General features: G+C 45.9%; 1 protein-coding gene across 3 annotated transcripts in view; it reads right to left on the minus strand.

Annotated features, from left to right (window-relative positions):
• The window catches only part of TIAM1 (TIAM Rac1 associated GEF 1), a 199,589-nt gene extending 178,012 nt beyond the window's left edge, over positions 1-21,577 (minus strand). For all 3 annotated transcript variants that reach the window (XM_065066249.1, XM_065066238.1, XM_065066229.1), the window contains exon 1: positions 21,423-21,577. The gene's annotated coding sequence lies outside the window, so the exon portion shown is untranslated. The remainder of the gene's footprint in view (positions 1-21,422) is intronic.
• Positions 21,578-21,787: the final 210 nt, after the last annotated feature.

A 21,787-nucleotide genomic window follows, 5' to 3' on the forward strand; every position in this document is an offset into this window, starting at 1 on the left:
ACAGAAGGAACTGGGTAACCCCAGAAAGGCAGAGACACTGCTCCGTCTCCCATTCCCAGGCTGAGCACCACCTGTCTCCAGGAGCACCTACAGGGGCCACCCTGGGAGCTCCTTGTGGGAGTGCTGCTGCCACACTTTGTGCTGGGGCACCCAGCGGGGTGGCTGGGGACAACAGCAATGCTGCTGGCCAGCCTGTGCTGCCTATCACAGAGGTACCCAGGGCTGCTCTGGATGGCTTTGGGACACCTGGTGTAGTCCACAGCCCATTCCCACAGGGACCGGCAGCAACACCAACACGGCTGCTCGTGATGTGGCAGCATGCAACCAAAAGTGACACCAACGCACCAGGAAAGACTGGAAATCACTGTTACCTCCAGCGCAGAAAACTGTCTTTGAGTATAAAAACTTTTTATTTCGGCTCCATTTCTATATAGTAAAGCATCTCAAACTGCCCCAGGTTATCAGCACAAACATCAAACATACAGAGCCCTATTAAATGCGCCAGCAGCTGGCCCCACCAGATCTCTAAAAGCAATGCCTGTGCTGGCAGAGTAAGTTACTAACCCAGCTACAAGCACCAGGGTCCAAGGGAACTGGATGCAAAGAAGAAAAAAGAAAAATTAGATAGATATATGGATAGTTAAGAAGAAAGCTCACTGCACAATTAAAAAGAAAAGAAGAATATAAAACTTCTTCACATCAGAAGAGAAATCATCATCCAGGCTATTTCATGCCATTAATTTTTTAGCAGTATTACCCATTCAAGTCAAATATCAGATAGAGAATTTATACTTTTAGTCTTTTGAAGCAAACCTTGTTCCATAAAAAGGAAAACTGACCTGATAGCAGTTCATTGGCAGTGGGGGAAAAAAAAAAGGCAATTCCCTCTCACGCATAGCAAATTCAGTGGCAAAACTCCATAAATATTGCAAAGCAGTTTCAGCAATATATCCAATTTGAAAGGAGCTCAGAAGCCAAGGCTTAAAACAAGCCATTAAAGTAAAACTTTCCCAGTGAAGTGTTTAGAGGTACGGCTTGGAGGCTTTTACTTTTTTTTTCTCTCCCCAGTTTGTGACACTGTTGTATTAAAAGCTTGATCTAAACCCCAAGGGGTAAAATATCTGGTAGAGGTCTGTTTAAGCCACAGAAGGAGTCTTTTGGACCCCTCCATCAGGCAGCGGTCCCAGCCACAGAGCCAGGCTGCTTCCCAGCGAAGAAGCCAAAAGCTTCTTTTCTCAGCAAGACGCTCAAACAAGCCCCTCTTGCTTTACAACTTAGGGGTTAGTACTGATCTCCCTGCTCATAGCATTTAACAGCTAAAAGGACAACCTCCTCTCTAGCCCAACAAAGAAGATTTGACAGTTAGGACAGGACCAGCAATTGCTAGGAAGATGAAGCACCGCCTGGGTCCCCCTAGCATCTGCATCATTTCTCCACAGCCAAGGAAAGGAGAGAAACAGCAACTCCGTAAAGCCACAAGAGATCCAAAACAGAGCAACAACCACCACCCGCCAAAGATATGTCCTGCTATTTTTGCACAAACTACTTTTACAAAGAAAAAGGAAAAAAAGGAAACTGCTGCTTAAAATATTCTTTGGAGGTTACATAGGATGCGCTTAAAAAAATAATCTATTAATTCTTTGCTAAAAGGAAACATCCTGAACAAAGATCCTATGAACAAAACAAATAAACTCATTACACAATTGCATATCATTTACTTAAGACCGCTGTGATGAATGCACACAAGCAGTTTTCAGGCAGGGTTTCCCCTGAACTTCCACATGTTGAACTCTTCTGCTCTCAACACTGAATAAAACAAATAAATAAAATTTAATACTGCATGCATGAGTAGCTCCTGACTTTAAATATTTATGAAAGACTATTATCATTACCCCCCTGACGCGGGTCATCTGCAGTGCAAAGACATTCAAATACACAGCACAAGCAGCAAGGACAAGTAAGAATGAGCAACAGAAATGTTCTTTGCTACCCGAGCCATAACTGCTGGCAGGTCCCAAAGCTACCGGCCATGAAAGAAGGGTTCAAATAGTCACAATGGTTTGGTTTGACTGCGGTTTTCAGAGAGAAGTCTGCTCCTAAATGTAACCCTGCATTAAAGTATCCACACAATCAAAGCATCAGCACAATTAAAACGAGCTGGAACAAACCTATTACAGCTAGGCTGGCTAGTTTCTCACACAGACAAGCTTAAATTCATATTTAATTAACTATTTTAAGGAAGCTCAGTAGTCTTTTCCCAAGACCAGCTCTCCAGAACTGAATGGATCACCAGCTGCATTTTCAAAAGACAGTGAGGAAAAAAGAACAAAATCCATTTCCTTCTGTAGAAGAAACAGGGAGTCTTGTCTGCAGCAAACCCCCTCAACAGCCATGGGGCATCACGCAAGCCCACACCAGGCGCAGGTGAGTCAAGAGGCTGCCTTTGGTCTCCTGCGCCCTGGCTGGGGCTGGCTGCAACACCTCCAGCAACAGCCGCATTCCAGGCACCACTAGAAGTTTCACTCACCCTGGCAGATAACAGAAGTACCCAGTGTATGCAGCTGACTCCCTTACCCTCATTATACAGTACAACAGTGGTCTTGCAGCCCTGTCAGAGTCCTTGCCCAGTACCACACGCAGTAAACTGAACCATGGGGCAGCAGCATGTTGCGATCCTCACAACCTCGTGGTTATGCTTTGATTTATTTTATTTATTGGTGTTTTCTTTATAAGACAGGCTATTTTATGTGAAATGCTGAAGCACACTGTGCCTTTGGGTCATTAGCCTGACACCACTTTAACACAAATAAATACTGAGAGTATGCCAGGTTATATTCACCTCCAAAAAAACAACTGAAGAGAATACTTGAGCAAAAGCAGCGGCAGGTTTACTTTAGGCATCTGGAGTGGAAGCAGGTATTACAACCCAAGTACAAAGAGAGCTGTAAGTGGCAGTAAGACTCTGATAATGAGACAGGGAGACTAAAACAGACCCAAACATCAGAACCTTTGAGGAATCTGAATGGAGAAATACAGGGTCTGACAATTACTTTGACATCAATGCAGCCTTAGCTATATAGATGGATGGATAGGTACCAGTGTTTAAATTCCCTGAAGGATTTCTAAAAGTTTTATACTGTAAAAAGAAGTTACACAAGACAACTCTGCTTTTGAATGTTTTCTCTGCAACAAAGGCTACAGGTACTTCAGTCTCTTCTGGCAATGCCACACACTTTCAGCCCCACAAATTTAGAATGTTTTTAATTTAAATGACAATGGGAAATTTAACATTTTAATCTCAGCTAGGAGAAACAGTATTTCAAATACATAAAACATTGGCTTGGGTTAACAAAAGACAAATTAATTCAATCTCTTCAAAAGCTTAGGAGGGTAGAAATTATCTTCTTCCACCAAGCACTACAGAAGCAATTTTAAACGAAGGCATCCACTGATGAGTGGAGTTTTGTTGCCAAGCCTGAGGAACTCCATTGATATCAACTGTCCTACCCTCTTATGCGAAGCCAGGACTTGTTTTATACCATTGCACAATGTGACCTCAGTTTTGAGCTTGTATCAGCTAGGAACAGTGTGTCTCACTGAAGCATTAAAGTCTATGGACTCAGCCAAATCTTCCATCTCAATATGCTACTAAGTCAAACCAGCAACAATTATCATCTTGGTCTTGAAATATGCAATAGCGCATGCAAGAAATATGCTCCACTTGATCTGGAAGACAGATCAGATCCCAGCACTTCTTAATTCCTTCAGAAATGCAGTCACCTTTAATGACTCAAAAAAAGAGGTCATTCCAACAGTATTTAGCTGTTAGTGCTTGGTGGGAGAGAAGAAAAAAGTATTAATTTTTTTCAACAACTATCTAAAGATAGAGAGGGAAGGGAACATGCACCAAGAATCCTAGGAAGGACAGCAATTAGCAGACAGGGTACAGTGCAGAGTAGTAGGAGTAGTTACATTTATATAGTCCTAAAATTACATTCAGCAACCATGAGACTGATGTGGCCCCTGGTGAAAATGAGTTCGACACCCCTTGAACAGAGGGAAAAGTACATGTCCTGTGAAGACAAGACTGGAAATCACACAGTAGTGAATTACAGCAAAAAAATCCCCCCCAACAAAACCTGTGCTGTACGTGTTGGTGCTTTCTTCTGCAGTCAGTCAGCACAACTGGCAAGCAGGAGGTCAGGGCATCGCACAGCCTTGCCAAAGCAAAGCCCAGCCACGCATGGTGCTGCACTCGTGCTCCTCGGACACCCCTGGGCATCCCCCACCCTTAACTCATAGGATGGGAGAGCGAGAAGCAAGTGACATTTCTCAACACACATTATCTTCAAATTTCATGTTGGTTAAAATTCATCAAGGCAAGCATTTAGTGGCCAGATAACTGCCATGGATCAGAGATTCATTCACTTGCCACAGTCAGCTGCAGAGAAGAAGAAAACAACAGTCCCCTCCCATACACAGTTGCCTCTCCTTTCCTGTATTTCTGGTGTCTTCCTATTTCGTGTGGCTTGTGACACCACCAAGCAAAGGGAAAGCCTAGCATCCCACAAACAAAAGAAGAAAAGCTGGTCTTTCATGGGGATAGAAGAATTAGGTATAGTACCTGCCCTTGAAGTACAAACAGGTTCAGACAACTTCTCTTAGAAAGATAAAGAGTGTTTCACATACAGTTCCTCCTACCATCCCAAGGTGGCTTTAAAGCACTTGGGGAAGGATGTGCCAGGAGAAGACTGTGCATTTGCATCAGACACTTTGATGGTATAAACACTTCTGCGTACCCACATTTATTAAAGAGATTATTATGGTTGCCACGTATGAGTGAAAACAGTCACCAGGCTTCACCAAACAGAATGTGCAACACGTGTGCGTGTGGTGGAGGAGGACTCAGGACTCTGGAGCTCCTGGGTGAGGGAAGGTCTTCTACAGCTTCACACATGTACCACTCTAACACCGGCAGGTCCATGACCATGGCAAATCAAGGAGGAAGAAGGAAGCTGGAAATGGAAAGCTGGCACACAGAAATATGGTGAAATATTCCTCTCGGGTATTATTCAGGTTAAGACTGCACTTTCGTAAATATCCAGGTAACATGATGAAGTACACAGAGGTACTAGAAATGAAAAGAACTTAAGTTTTTCTTATTTTCTGTCAAACTTGTGACTCAGTGACTTGGCACAATTTGTTCTTTCTGTCCACAATCAGGAGTAATCCAGAGTTGCCAGCCCAAGCTTGGTGAAGACGCTTCTTGTCTCCCCAAGAGCTTATATATATTCGTAATCACTTCAGAAACACTTGTGTTTCTTAACACCTGAACACCTGACTAACAATACATTTAAAGCTAAGACTAAAGTAAAAGTCACTGAATTATTCCTTTTCACAAAGGCCAAAGCAGGCCTAGAAATAAAACAAGTCGAGCACAGAGTTTCTCCCCACCATAGAAACACACATATGCTCACATTGAGACCAGCATGCCTGACTTCATGCAGTCAGGTCTTACCAACCTTACTCTTCTGTTGTTTTTTGCTTGCCGTAACTGTATGATTAAGGTATCAGTCTTCTCTTGCTATCTCCTGCAGATATAGCCAGTCCTCTCTTACTGCAGATTGAGGTCCAAGAGATTTTTGGCACAGCTCTCCGAAGGAAGCAGTTTGAACACTGAGGTACAACTGACAGCAAAGATCAAGAAAATAATTTAGTGACATGAAGAGAGGTGCTTAGCTTAGCAGATCAGCTAATGAGCACACTAGTGCTGGAAAAGCCATATGCAGATTTCAGGCAGGACAACACTCTGGCATAACTTTCAAAATGTTTGACAACTCTTATTGCTTCCTTGGAAAATCCTTGAAAAGTATAAAATATAAAGCAATTTCCAGCTTCTGCTTGAGAAAAGCTATGCATGCTTTTAAAGACAGCCACCAGCCCTGAAGAGAGACTTCTGTCTGTCACAGATTGAATCCTCATCATTTGCTGAATGCTCAGTTTCCATTTTTTTCTTCCCCTCATATCAACCCAGGGCATGCTCAAAACAGCTACAGCAGATAGCATTCTTGCAGTCAAAAATCATGTCTGTGTACAAATAGGGTCAGATCATAACAATGCTTTCAGAGGGTCCCCACTCAGCAACAACACCATGACTCCCCATGTTTGCAGCTGGATGCTGAAATACATCTTCAAATAAGCCTTTCCTGTTCAAGAGAGGAACTGAAACACAGCAGGAGGCTTTCCAGCCCCAAAACCCAAAGATTATCAGTGGCCCAGAGATAAACAGGACCCCTCTACTGTGTGCATGCAGGGTGTGCTGGAGCAGAGAAGTCATGAGGCAAGAAACCTTCACATTCCTTCTGTCAACAAGGATTTGAGCAGATCTAAGAGAGCAACATTTACTACTATCAGTCATGAGTGAAAACCTCTGAAGATGTTTATGTCAGCAGAGTCCAATAGACAAGTCAGCTCTTGGCCCGCGGGCTGCACCGCTCAGAGACCACGCATCCCTCTGACCTCCCACCCCCCGCCCAGCTCTGCCTGCACCAGCAGCCCCAGCTTGCTGTCAGTCTCTTTTATCTGCTTGCTTGGCAGGGTTGGGGAACCTTGTCCTAAAGCAGATCTGTGCGCTTCCTCAAGCGGCCTCCTTCCCCCTTGCACATGCTGTTACCCCGCTGGGCGTTACAGGGGTACACCTGCTTCTCATTGTTGGCTGCAGCTCCCCAGCATCAAACCGAAGCCTCAGGAGCTCCCCCTGGGCTGCTGCTCTTGCTGGCTGTCACAGACCGAGGCCCTTGGGCTGTGCAAGTTACCCAGCAGGATCCCCAGCCCTAGACGCTTGCATGATGCTGCTGCTCACTCCTCGCACATGGCAAGAGGCACCATGCATGATCTCTTCGCTCTCCTGTCCATCAAAAGAAGGAATAAATTACCTCACGGTGGACTGAGACTTGGTTATTCACTGAGTCTGGGGACCTCAAGCATCTGCAGCAGGCAAATGTCCCGAGGCATTTCATATGCTGCCATTCCCAATCCTGCCACACGATTATTCCCATTAGGGTGCCCCCAGCTCCTCCACAGACCTCAGTCAGCTGGCATGGATCCTGAGGGCTCTCTCCACCAGCAGCAAAACTATGCTTTCACTGCTGCTGCTGACCCTTACAGCATGCCAAAAGGGCACAGCTCAAATCGTCCCAGAAAAACAGCCTTTTCTGTTTCTGGTACAGAGTTCCATCAATATTCTTTTTTTTTTTTTCCCCCCCCACCCCAAGATGGAGCAACTAAGACAGGCAAGACCCACACCCAAGGACAACCTTCCATACTTCCAGCACAAGGTGGGGAACAGAGCAAACTGAAGTATAATTTCTCTTCCTCTCTTCACGTATTTCAAGATGATTTGGGCTGTCCGCAGAACAATTATGGATTTGCTTCAGCCACACCAAACAGAAAGTTTTGGGTTAGAGCATAGGATTCAGTCATCTTCGCTGCTGCTGCCTCTTCTGCTCACACGGCAGGACAAAAGGAGGCAACAGGCAAACTGCTGACCAAAAAAAAAAAGTCATTAACCTTGTAAGACTACTCCATTTGAATGGAACAAACCTAGGCAAAGAGAGAGTAGATGTTACCCCAGCAAGCCTGTATTTCAAGTGTGAGCTCCACAAAAATAGAAGGCCAGATCAAGAAAACAAACTAGAGGGGCCATGGCCAGAAACAGCCACAGGAGCTCAGCAACAATAACCAAGAGCGCAAGCTCACCCAGCTGGTCTTTCAGGTGTCTAGCAAGAAGGCAGCGTTTGCAGAGGACTTGCTTCTCCTTCCAGCAGTCCTCTGTGCTTGTCCTGACACACCTGCCCTACACAGACCTGTGCGAAGCCGGGGAAGAAAGCAGAAACCCTCCAGCATTTTGGGATCCCACCTACAGCAGCCCCAGTCATATCCATCCACCTGAGAAGGCTTCTTGGGACCTGACCAATCGTTTAGTTCTCTCTCAAACTGTCAGTACAACTAGGAAGCACTGGGGCTCTGATGGGAAATAGATAAGGGCCTACGTGGGGTAGGGGCTAAGGGAATGAGACCTCTCTTGACCACAAAAATGCAGACAGCTTATCTATCATACCCTGGGGGGGTCCCTTCTGAAGGCTGTTTTTCTTCTTCTTTTACGGGAAGGGAAATGATGGGGGAGTGACTTTTGGCACTCTTAGTTTAAAACAAAACAAAACAACAAAAAAAAGGAGAGCTACTCTCTCTTGGTCAAGTTTACAAATGCTTTTTCTGCCTCCTCTCAATCTGTCGCATTCTCTAGATGTCTCCTTACAGTCCTCTAGCTTCTTTCATCCTACGGGAGGACATTAGGGCAGCTCTCATCCCACAACGGAGAAAAGGCAAGGGAAGGGGATGACATGTGTGATCCCTCAGTTAAGTCAAGCATTTGGCTTCACGGCACCAAATGGCCACATTTTCTTCTTGGTTTAATTCAAGGGCACCCATACTCACACCTTTTAGTTGTAATAAGGTCTGCTTTGTTAGAAACAGAGTCTGATTTCTAATTTAACACAGACAGGAACCAAGATACAACAAGTGATGTTTCTGTCATCTCAGAAGACCTTATTTATATAATATACATCCCCAACTCACCTACCACATACACACTGTCCCCAGATGCCACTAACTGCACTTGCTCAGGGCCATTTTTACCAGAGGGCTCCCAAGGCAGCTTTCCCATGGTTTTTTTGCTGGATTTTGTGCCCTATCCTTCAATCTCTCCACTTTTCCATAACTGTCCAGGGCCAGGCACATTTGCACGCGAGACAGAATGCCTGCTGGCAGATAAATACCGAAAAGAGATCAAGTTTCCTCACTAAAACACTTGTCTTTGTCTGAAGTTTTAACACTTCGTAAGCATTTTGCAATTTTTTTTTCATCCCTGGCTTCTTTCTACAAACTTAGAGCACCCAATGTTTGGAGAATTGTCCCCGCACTTCTCTGTCAAAGGGTGTCTATTTGTAGGGGCCAGGCAGACAGCTGAAGCCCAGCTCTTCTTCTGAGCATTGCTATGGGAGAACTGAGCAACTTCTACAGCCATGAGACCTTAACACCGTGCTGCAGAGCCAGCAGCGCATTCACCACAGATGGCCCAAGCAAGCTGAAGTAACCAATGTGATTAGTGAACCACTAAGTACCTCTCCACGGCCACCTGCTTCAGTGACTGTCCAGAAGACTGTCAACAGCCCACTGCAGCTATGCCCAAGCTTTTAACATTGAAATTAATTCAACTTTGACCCGAGGCACCAAAAAAACCCACCACCAATCACATCATCGATTTGGTCATCAACTAAACTGGTGGCTGCTTGACTGACGGTCAATACCATCCAGGCCTTTCAAGCCATTTCAAGCCTCACACATAATATATACCCAATATGGCTGATACATACAATGACAATGCTGCCAAATTTCAAGTTCAGATTACTCAGGGAGAAATGCATGCAATCATCCCAAAAACTGGTGCAGAGAAATGCATGCAATCATCCCAAAAACTGGTGCAGACCATCAGAAATTAAGTAAGAGAGGACAATCAGCATTTCAGTATTTCTGAATTGGAGCATGTGGTCTCTGATATCCTGAAATATGCTCACAAGGATATGAAATCCCTTACACTTGAGCACCCACAATGAGGTGTATGCCTTGTTGTGGATGCTCCAGCGTAAAGGATTTCATGTCAACACCACCACAAGCTGCTATGCAGAAGTAGAACCCAAGCAAGACCTCTCACACAACTAGTTGAAACATTAAAGCCCAAGGTAACACCAAAGTAAACCTTCACTCATTATTAAAACAAGCTTTTTTTTCCCCATTTTTCAGTTGTGGTTACACTGCAGATGGACAGTAGCAGCCAGGTGGCAACCAGCTGAAGGTCCACCAAGGTGAGTTCCATGGCCATGCCAGCCGGAGCCACTCTTGGGACTTGCATCACCTAAGACTCACAGTCACTGTCACTCATAAGAAGGGCAAAATAGCACATTGCTTGGTTCCTTCTTGAAAAAGCTGTTAAACAGAGACTGCTGCTGGCCTGAGAAATCCTCAAATTGCATGGTGCTCAGAGACCACTCCAAAGAAGTGACAGTAGCATCTGCCTTGGGTCTTATACTAATCCCTAGGATAGAAGGGTCTGGCACTATTTAGTAGCCTTCCACAGATGTATTTCATGGAAGAAGGAAAAAAATTAATACAACGTGAGAATGTGTTCAGAAGGCTCCGTGGGAAAAGAAGGCTGCATGAAGAACAGCCTCATGCATCTAGTTTGAGCCTACCTTCAAGTCATGCCACAGCAGGTACCTCCAGACACAAGTGACCAAAGGAAAACTGTTTCATCATTCTCACAAGCTTCTTAAGCCTTCCTGTGATGCGAAAAGAACATTACCCTGAAATCATATTTTCCAACAAATAATTTTCACATACAGAAGTAAAATTTCAGATCAGTTCAAAGTTGAAAGCTAAACAGTCTCAATTTAGGAAGCATGGATGAAAATGTGAATTGCCAACAAATAATTTTCCAAAGTAACACAACACACACACACCCTCATCAGCAAGCCCCAGACACAACACTTTCAGAGAGGATACATGCCTTATGTCTGTGCACATTAGGAGGGTTCCAGTGGAATAATTGCAATTAATCCATTACTTAATCCCCTAATCACTTCTGAGCATTCCAGGACATTTGTTAATAACACATTCATTTTCATACCATTCTACTCATGAAAATTTAACCAAGAAAATAAATTGAAAAATGCCTCAGTAACACCAGTTACCAACCTCAAAGCTACAAACCAGAAAGATCTGCAGCCAAGGCTTCATCCACAGCAGCAATTCACCATCGTCACCTCTGTGGGCACAGAGAGCTCCCCTACACAGGGGATCTCATCAGTGACCGCCCCCCCCCCCCCCCCAACAGCTAACCTCTGCTTCCAGCTGCTCTGACTGGGGTTCTAGGTGGCTTGTGGTCCAGGAGCTGCCTCGGTAACTGGATACACAAAGTCTCCCAACACTTCCCCTCTTACTCAATATATTCCACCTAACATGTATATTGCAGGTTTAAACACGCAGTGAACAAGTTTAACCGCCCCATGGGATGCGATAACTAGATGTTATCAGGAAAGTCTGAGAGCAGACAAGAGCAAGAATAGAAATTTAGGCAGTCTTTGCAACACTTCAGTTCTGTGTCTTGCCTGGGAGGTTTAGGAAAGACCTCTAAGACTGAGTGGGGGTTTTTTTGGTGGGTTTTTTTTTTTTTTTTTTGGTTTATTACCAAAGGAAAGAGAATATTCCAGCATGGGAGCCCTGAAGCTAAAATTAAAAACCTATAATTTGGGTTCAGTAGCAGTTGGTATAATTCAGATCCCAGCCACAAGGAGAGGTCTCCAACATCATCAACTGTCAACAATTATTACTGGCTAGGCACACAAAACAGCTTTGTTCTGAACTGGAAGCCACAACTGCAAGCAGCAGTAATTGCTACCAAAGGCAAAACACACAAAAAAACCCTCACAGCCTTTCCACACAAAATACTCTCCAAAGAGGAATATAGGAATGGACACAAAAGTCTTATTATCTCCACTTACATCTTAAAAAGAAAAAACAGAAAAAAATCCAAGACTATATACCCAGTTAAGGAGGGGGCCAGCAAGGAAAAGGGATCCCAAAAAGACACTTGTTAACTATTCTGAGCTGAACATACATTTAATGAAACATCTTGTTCATTAGTTATCGAACTTTCATTAGCCGTTTAAGGGAAAGCTACACATGGAAGAGATGAAATGGAATCAATTTCTCCTGAAATTGCATACATTTCCACACTAATCCTCACCAAGTTCATCCCAACCGATATTAAAAACCAAATCAATTAATACTAATTGCCCACCTTATTTTCACAGAGGCATTTTCACACTTCAGCAAGCCTCGGGGAAAAAAAAAAAAAAGAGAAGAAAAAAGGCTATTTGTAGAAAAGCAATTTACTTGTCTGGTCTTTTTATATTAATTTAGCTATGCACTTAATTATTTTGGCAGGTAATTCTGTCAGCTCAAGTTTCCTTCTTCACAACTACCCTTTTGCAAACTGACAGCATGAAGCAATCACGTTTTTATAACCCCACAACCTATAGCAACAGAATAAACAATGTCTTCTGAGTCATGGGGCAATATCCCGAATCCAGTGACTTCATTAGCAGATTTGCCACTAGGTTAATATGTATAACTGGTGCAACTTTCCCACGAGACGATGATCAAGTGAGGAAATGTATTTTGCTAGCAACAAGCAAATGCAGCAGGATTTACGTCCAATTTTTCTTACACACAACACATAAATTTTTAACACATGCCATACAGATAAGCACAGGGTAAATGGAAGCTACATCTGTACTCCTCTGCTGTAGGAGTGCAATAGGTTTTCTCACTATCACATGCTGAGTCTTCAAAGGAGGTTTTTCTCTTCCAGCCCTCCATATAACCACACTGTATTTCAACACCACCCTCCCATTAACATGTCTTGACACGTTTTGTTTTGTTTTGTTTTTAAACATAGGTCCATTAATGTCTACAAGCAAAGCAAGCCAAATATCTTTAAAAAAAAAGTCACTTAACGCTGACAGTCTTTCCTCCCGCTTAGTGTTAAGGAGTCACTCCTGCCAAAATGGCTCTCCAAAATGCTAAGTAACTTGGAACTGCATGGCCCCAGTTAATCAGCATGTCCCTAAAGCATCCTGTACCCCTCACTCTGGGTACTAGCGGGTGTCGGTACCAGTCAGGCTCCTGGAGTGGCTTTCCCAGGGACTAAACAACAAGCACAACATCTGCCCAGCCTCGACTTCTCCTGGGCTTTCCTCCTGCCTCCAAAATCATCACAGCTAGCTCACCTGTCCAAGCTCCCACAGACACAGAAGATGCACAATAATATAATACAGTGCCAGGCTGAAAACCTTTGCTTCATCTGGAAGGAGACAGCTCAGAACCAGAGGTAGAGATCCTTTTGGGGGTCTTTTTCTTCAGCTGTATCTGAGCAGCCAAGAAGTGACTTAAGCAGATCCAGTAACAAGGTGGGGATACAAAAGCCTCCACTCAAAATGTTTCTTGCATCACCCAGTTTCTCCACTTTCTGCATTGTTTTGCATTTCTCCTCCCTCACTTGGTCTCGGCTAATACTGCAGGGAAGTCAAGTCTCTTTAGGGAAGATGCTTAACCTTTTTTTGCTCCCAAGTTAGCACAAGTTAAGTATCCCTAGCTGTCATGCTGCTTCATCACAACAATGGCTCTCGGTCTCCCAGCACAGCAGATATCAAACCTCTGGATCAAAACCCACTGTCATCTCTTAAAAGCATGATGATAAATGAACACGATATTAAATGGAAAAATTAACTGGTCACCCCTGTCTGCATTTTTACTGTGGTTTTGTAGATCACCTGTCACACAGTCAGGGGAGAACGGTTTTAAAAGTGCCTCTGCAATCATGTCACACAGGCACCTACCCAAACTCTAAGAAAGGTCCATGATGAAGGAACAAGCTACAAATGGAGACCTCCTACAAGTTATGCAGGTGAGGACAGAAATACAGATAAGGCATGAATTAATGATTTCACAGAAGTTTTAAACAGCACCAAAACTCTGCAGGAATCTGTTGGGTGGTTAGGAAACAGTCCTCTTCAGGTTTTAAGACATGCTTTTGATAAGGAGGCTAAGCTGAGGAGCTGATGCAGCTGAACAGAGCCCTACTGGAGTGCTGGCTGGGACATGGAGGGAGATGCCTTTTGCCCAAGGCTTCACTGGTGACTGACGGCAGCAAGTCACAGGGAAAGCACCAACACAGAGGAGTGCAGTGGGATAGAGCAGTGGGGCACAGCACAGATAGCTTGGCCCCTTCACTAGGCCATTCATCGGGAAGGAATGACCTGCAGCAGGACAGTAAATTTTCAAAGCTCAGGGGGTTTCCACGGCCCAGGAGATCAAAGCAATGCTGGAGCAAAATGAGGTGACAAACCAGAGAGAGGACAGGCTTTGAAATCAGGATGGCAAGAGCTCAAGTCGGATGGGAAGCAGTCAGAAAGCCTGCCGGGGGTTAATGAGAAAACCCACATCTCTCCCCAAACCCTGCCAAGAGATAAAGGCAAGCACAGCATTTGCTTTAGAAGATGCAAAGGGAACTAACCATGATGGACTAGGGAGAAAAATAATTTGATACAACAAAACCTGCTGTTTGCTACAATAATGGATGGGTCCAATGAACAAGCAATAACTGGATCAAAGCAGGAATTGCCCTGACTTGCTGAAAGCCTGGTGCCTGCCTGAGCGCTGCTTATCAGGAAGGGTGGAAAGCCAGACGGAGGGCTAATGGCATGACAAACGCAGAGGGTCAGACAAGTTACTGTGCAAAAAAACAGGGGGAAGAAATCAAAATGCAAAGAGAAACTTTCGTAACATCACAAGTTTTCTCCGTGTTTTCCTCTGGGAATAAAGAAAGACAAGATAGAGGTGATCCAGGTATTCTGTTCTTGCAGAGTAGTGCTGGTACAGCAGCAAATCACAAGCAAAGTATTAGGCCAGAGCTTTCTGGCATGACGTTTTAAATCTCTAGATGTAAGATGTTTTGAGTGAGAGATGAGAGATGTTTTCCAGCTGTGGTTTAACTTTAGCCTAGAGATATGCAGCTGCTCTATAAAGGTAGTTCCTAAGAGTATTTTTTACAACAAAGGGAAAGGAAACTCCAGTCATCCAAGAGGGCTATTGTCAGCCAGTCTGAGATGAAATGGCACAGCACTGACTGATAACCATGCAGGATGAGATGGGTCTCACATTAGGAAAAAAGACTCCTTTTCTTAGGTAGTCGCTTTGCAGTTCTCCAGAGGCAGCTATGGAGCATATACGGCTTTACCTGGGGAGAGCAGGAGAGCTGTTCCTCTTTGGAAAGACATTTTGGGGAAAAAAATAACAGAAAGGACCTTTTTCCAAATAGGGAAGCACTGCTATGGCTCCTCCAGCCTCCCCGGCAATGGGCACATCTGCCCCAACCAGCACAGGGGTTTTGCATGAGCCCTCAGATGAGCCCACAGCATCAGGAAAAGCGACAGCAGAGAGGGAACTTGACAGCTCCTTGTTCCTAAACCTCTCTGACAGCTCTCTTCACACCAGCACCGACTGCTGCCACCCCTGAGCAGCTGCTCCTGGCACCACTGAGCCGAGCCCAGACCTTCTGAAGCAGCCCCCACGAGCCCTGCTGCAGGGTGGCACCACACTTGGCCCAAAGGACCCCAGCATCTTCCCATGCCACGCCAGGAAAGGGGCACGTTTCAGGTAATACACAGTCAAATCCAACCTTGGAGGTTGCCTCAAACCTTCTGCAGTCAACTTGGTCTTCACAAAACACCCTCCAACAGAGCAATGAAGTTACCACACAACACAGACCCACTTTGCATTGACGTCTTTGTCATCGTTTTGCACCTTTGCCATCATTCTATGTGTTTGCCCTCCAGTAAGTCATACAATTAAGCAAAGTAAATGAGTTGTCAATAAACCCTTGATTGTTCAATGAGACGTCACTAATGGGAAGGCAAATGTACACTGCCAGAATCCATGACATAACAGCAATAATTTTCAAGTTATGCTTCTTGATGTTTCTGTGATGAAGCTATTTTCAGGTGCTTTGAATCTTCTTCAGAAAAGTCAGTCTTTGGAAAAAAAAAAAAAAAAAGGTCGTGATTGTTCTGAGCTCAGATGCATGCATTTAATCAGTCCAGGTGTTTAAATTATTTATCCATGAGGAAGAAAACCGTACTAATCTTAGGAACAGACCATATGAAGGGGAAAAACAAGTAGACATAAGGACCTGCTGAATAATGTGAAGCAGCAGAGAATTCTCTCATGCATAAGATAACTGTGACCAAGGGTGTTCCAAGTATTTATGTTGTTGTAACCTGGGCTGCAAAACTCAAAATCCAGAGATTTGCTGCTACTATAGCAGAAAAGTTTCCCAAACATAACGCAAAAATTACTGTTTTCAACAAGCACAAAGCCCCAGTCAAAAGCTAGTTCCTTCTCTAGTTTGAAAGACCAGAACTTTTTAAATGTTTTTCCAAAAAGAAAAACAGTATCTGAGGCAAAACAGAATACTTCATGAACTATTCTTCCATAAGTTAGCATGACATCCAATGCTCTGGACCAGAAGGTCTCTCCTCATCACTTAGGCATAGACAATAACCTCTTGTTCTTCTTCTTTCATATTAACTTTCTCCTCCTCTGTCCCACTTTTCAAAACCACAGGTCTACCCAAGCTGCAAGGGAGACCTCCCAGGCGGAAATAGGGTGGGAATGACTCTCCAGCCCACTGTAGCCTTGTTAGATTTCTCCCCCGGCAACGGCCACCACAGAAGCAGCTGGTTAGGCATTGCAGCTGCAGGTCTCCAGGTAGATTGAAGGGCTCTGGTGATGCACCAGGACACCTGGTTAAGAACACAAAGCCTTCTCACCACCCTCACATACTGCCTGCTCTTTCAAGGGAAGAAATTCTTAAAACAAGTCCACGTTAATGGATCCAGTATCTTGTTCCAATTCTCAAATGCCTTGTTCCTCACAAGACTTGGCCTTATCCACTGAAATTAATGGAGAAGGTCAAGAAAAAGGTGTATTTATACTGCATGCTGGAGGAAAGTAAAACAAGGTGTCCTGCTGCCAAGAAAGATGCATTTACACAACACTGAACCACAGCATCGGTGCCCGCACCTAGAAAGACTTAGCCAATTAAGTTGATAGCACGACACACACACTGGCACTTTCTGAGCATGCAGGAAAATAAACAGGTGGTTCTTCTTCCAGCAAAGAATGTGGCTCTTCTCCCTGCTTGTTACCAGCTTTCCCAGCCTCACCACCCAACAGGCAACATTGCCTGCCATGGAGGTGGGTTACAGCTACGAAGAAACAGCCTGCTCCTCTGCGCACAAGCTAAAATCCTTTCTTGGTCTGTGCTGTATCACAAAGATTGGGCTGTCTACAGAGAAAACAAAATCCCTATCTTTGAGCAAAGAGGCCCAGTGAGAACTTCAAGGTATTTCAACTCACTTCAAGCCACTGCCAGCTGCTGTTTCAATCACTTTGTTTCTATAATCTGGGCAGCACACCAAAGATCACAAGGTTTGGGTTTAAATTTCATTTAAAAACCATCTCATAGAAGAATCATGCCTCCATTTTATTACACAAAAACCATAGGCTGCTGACAATGCTATTATGGGCAGCAACTTCAATGGAACATTATATGTACATAAAATATATAAAAAGAAAAACATTGAGCTGGAAGGTTACTAACAAAAATAGAAAAGAAGACGCCTGAGATATTTTCTTTGTAATTCCTTTATACACAAGCCAACACTTAAAGCCTCCTGGCTGAGATTCCCCAGGTAACCTACAAACATTTTATGGCATCATTGCTCAAACGAATCTGAGTATTCAGTAGGGCAATTTATAAGGGAATGGCACGTCTATTATTGACAAAATTCTTCACAGAGCAAGGAGAAAACCTACAATGCAGCTACATCAACTTTTTTGAAAGTAACATGGGCTCAAATTGAGTTATAATAGGAAAGTGACCTCTTTTGATGCCAAAGGTCCTTGGCATTACTGCTCAGAGGGAAAGCATCTGTGAAACACTGCAAGAGGGACCCATCTTCACAAGCAGCAGCAGCCAGAGGAGAGGGGAAGAAGGAAAGCGGGGGTAAAAAACAGGGGGAAGGGGAAATCAGAGCAGCCTCCAGCATCACAGCCTGCCCAAACACTCCCACGTACAAGACATCCTGAGTCCCTTCTTAGGATCGGTTCTCCAGCCATGGGAGTCCTTCATTTGATGTTTGCTTTCAGTGAACATCAGCCTTTTTACTGAGTTTTGCCAGATTGCACTTTTGTCATTAGTTCTGGTTAGAGATACAGATGAGATGGCTCTTCCATTTTACTCATTTTTAAATAGCGCTTTATGCGGTAATTCTAAGCATAATTACTTCAGGGGCTGAAATTTCCCATTCTTGTTCTCTTCACAGAGGTACATATCTGAAGAAGATCTGCTTGGTCATTTACGGTTTTTAAACGTGCTCTCAAATAAGCCCAGCTGCATTTTTAACAGTAGCTGAAATTACAGAATTTAAGAAAGGAAAATTTGATGTGATGTTTCATGTTTTAGTTAATAGTCTTCCAAGATACAAAGCTCCAGTTGCTCTGGAAACTGTAACTTGGACACAACCATGTAGATACCTCAGCTCTCCTGGCTATAAATGAAAACACTTCAGCAACAACGCACATTTGCGTGACAAACATTTTTAAAAACAAGCATTGCGTCCTGATCTTCATATAGGGAGGGCACATCCCACAGCCCTCCGCACAGGGCATAATTCTCTACATTTCCTTTAAGCCTCAAGAGAAATGACTGAGCAGGAGCCAGGAGAGTGTGTGGACCTACCACAGAGACAACAGCCTTCCAGATAAGGGAGAGATGGAAAACACAGGTGGGAATTTGGGGGATATGCGAGGGATTCGAAGCAGGGCTGTTTCTCCCTGCGTTTGCATGGTGCCTATCACACCGCAGGCACGGCTGGAAGCAAAGGCTGGTACCAAAAGGAGGACTTAGAAGACATTGACCATGGTGGACGAGCCGGGATCTGGTACATAGTGCTCTAACCAGCTGGCCCAGGAGAGGGCAGCGGGAAGGATGGAGCTGGAAATGGAGCAAGATGAAGGCCATCAGGAGGAGGAAAGCCAAGGTGGATGCTCAGCAGAGAAGGAAGAACGAGGACAGGGTGTTCGCAGAGGAGGACTGGACACAGCACAACACCAGAAGCCAGATACTTTTTTCTTTTTTTTCCAGAAAGGGGGAAATATTACGTATGTAAACGATGGCCTGAGTGCTGGTTGCTGTGGAAACCACAACTTTCAATTCAGTGGCTAAGACCTAGCATTGCTATTTATACCATGCTCCTCACTACAGCACAAGAACTTCATCTGAGAAACAGAGAGCTCTGGTACCAGACAAATGTGTTTTTTCCCCCCGTTACAAACAGTGATCCTTTCAAATGATGCCTCACAAGATTTTTCCAATGTTCCTGGCCATTGAATGACTACACAGAATAATCACCTCAAAAAAAAAAAAAAAAAAAAAACAAACCCACAACAACAACAGCAAAACAAAACATCGTCACTGTCTTTCCACTTCCAAGCAAGACCAGATGAATCACTGGACATACATCAGGTAGGATTCACCAAATTCTACTTCAATCAAGAGCGACCAGAGCAGCCAAAAAGGCAAATTAAAACAGCAGTATATCTTGTTTCCCTTAAGGCAAGTTACAGTCAGCATAGCATGAGATTATAGAGAGCCAGATCCCAAAGTCAGTTATCATTAAAGATGACAGGCATTTGTTTAAAGGCTCCAGAATATTGCCTTTAATACACTGGAAAACATAACTGGATCATAAATGCAAGAACAACAGAACAAAAAGGTTACAGATTAAACTCCTGCTGGGGAGAATCCCCTTAAAAAAAATGTAATTTTCAAGTTGCTCTGCTGTTTAAGAAGGAGACAGCTTCTTCCTCCATGGGAAACATGATTCTGGGGTAGCAAGTGTTCCCACAGCCTAAGTGGGAACAGGACTAATCTGCCTGTAACCAAAGCAGAGGTGAGCCAAGTCCCCATGGGTATGTCACATTCCTGTTCCACATCCACCACTCCAGGGCCTGGAAAGGAATAAAAAGTCTCATTCCTCACCCACACCTAAATCATGTTTTACTTCAAGTATTATGGAGGTGCTAGCACAGCACATACATTGCCACCGCAACATACACACACGGTAACTACCATGGGCTGATGATCAGGTTTTAAGACACTTATCAGGACCTGTGCACACATCAGCCCCCAAATCAAAGAGCCTGTGGTGTACAAGGGCAATTAAGGCAAAAGCTGAGAGAGAAAACCACCGTGTTTTCCAAGGTCACTCACACCTTCAAAATCCCACAGGACCATCCCATCCATGTGGGCTCATCAAGAAGCAGCAAGGACAACCGTTAGTGCAACCCGATAAGCAATACGCTGCCTGAACAAGGCAGCTTTTGCCAGGGGAAGGGCAGCCGGGGATTGCACAGGGTCAGGAGCAAGGATTCAGCAGAGGAGTTCCAACAGCTGCCAAACCAAGAAGGGTAGAAGGATGTTGCTCTCTACGGGATGGGGCCCTTAAGGCTAAGGTGCAGGAGGTCTCCTTTGCCCTTGTTCAATAATTTATATCACAGCATTGATGTGCCATTGAAATTGACAGCAGCGTTTCAGTAATACAGGAAGGGGAAAAGATGCTCTAATCACAGATTAGGCACCCAAGTAATCGCTCCATAGATCTCAGCCTCTCCTAATTTATTCCAATACATTTTTAAATCAGAACTTCATACACAGCAAAATTATTAACAAGTCATGAGTACTAGCTGCTTCCTAGCTCCAGCTAGCTTTCGCTAGCCCAGAGTCCTCTGGCTGCCGCAGAGAGGGGAAACTGGGCACGAAAGCCCAGTGAGCCCAAAGTCGATTTCTCCCAGCACTTCCCAACCCAACGAGGTAGTACTGAGCTGTGCGCTGGGATTATGCGCCCATTCCTCCAACTCTGTTTAAAACCACATTTTACCAGCGCTTCTCGTCAAGCAGAGGACGGAGAGCATCACCCAGGAGTCCCCAACTTCAGCAAGGGCAGCGCAGGCCGGCCGTGCCCTGCATTCAGTGACCCGCGGCCGAAATCACACGGCCCCGACCCGCTACGTGCACATTAAGTGGCTTCTCCCCAAACGACACCCCCGGCTACGTTCTCCGCACCGTGGACGCTGCGGCTCCCGCACGGCAGCAGCATCACCCGGCGGGGAAGGGACCTGGCCAGCACCGCGCAGCGCCGGCTGCTGGGGGTCTCCGAAGGGGACCCGCAGCCGCCGCACGGAGCCCGCGCGGGGGGGCGGCGGTGACATTGTAGGAGCAAGACCGGCGCTCCCGGAGGCCGGCTGCCGCAGGGCCGGCTCCCGGAGCAGCGCAGCGGCGAGGAACGGACCCTGGCGAAGCCCCGGGCATCCCGGCGGGGCCGCCCCCGCGTCGCCGCACCGGCGGGGGGAGAGGCACCGGCTGACGGCGGCCCACACCGCGAACAATAAAGCGGGCCACGGTGGGCCGGGAGCCCACCCGCTCGCAGCGAGGCAGCGCGGCCGTGCCCCCCCGCCCCCTTGCCAGGCCGCCCGGTGCGGGCGGCGGCGGAGGGGCTGCGAGCCGGGCCGCGGCCGCGGTGCCGCGCAACGCCCCTGGCACGGAGCGCTCCACCAGGGCGCACCGGCGTGAGGGAAGATGCTGGGCGCAGGGGACGGGAGGGCGATCCGCCGCCACTCACCTGGCGCGGCGGAGCCGGGCACCGAGGATCGCCACTGCCGCCCGCCCAGCGAGCTGCTCCCCGTCACCGCCGCCGGGCGCCCGCGGCTGCCGCCGCCGCTCAGAGCGCGCCGCCACCAATAGGCGCCGCTGCCATATTGTTACTGCCGGCGCTGCGAGGGGCGGCACTGGCGGCCGCCTTGGAAACCGGCGGCCATTGGCTGCCCGACGAGTCAATCCGGGCCGGGCGAGCCAATGCGTGGCGGCGGCGGCGAACAGCGGGGCGTTCGGAGTTGGAATGTTGTGTGACAATGGCCCACGCGGCTCTCAGGCGGGAGGGGAGGGGCCGCTCCCCGGGGGGCGGCGGGGGCGGGCGACGCCGCGTGC

Source organism: Columba livia, chromosome 1 (assembly GCF_036013475.1).
Source record: "Columba livia isolate bColLiv1 breed racing homer chromosome 1, bColLiv1.pat.W.v2, whole genome shotgun sequence".
Taxonomy (NCBI): domain Eukaryota; kingdom Metazoa; phylum Chordata; class Aves; order Columbiformes; family Columbidae; genus Columba; species Columba livia.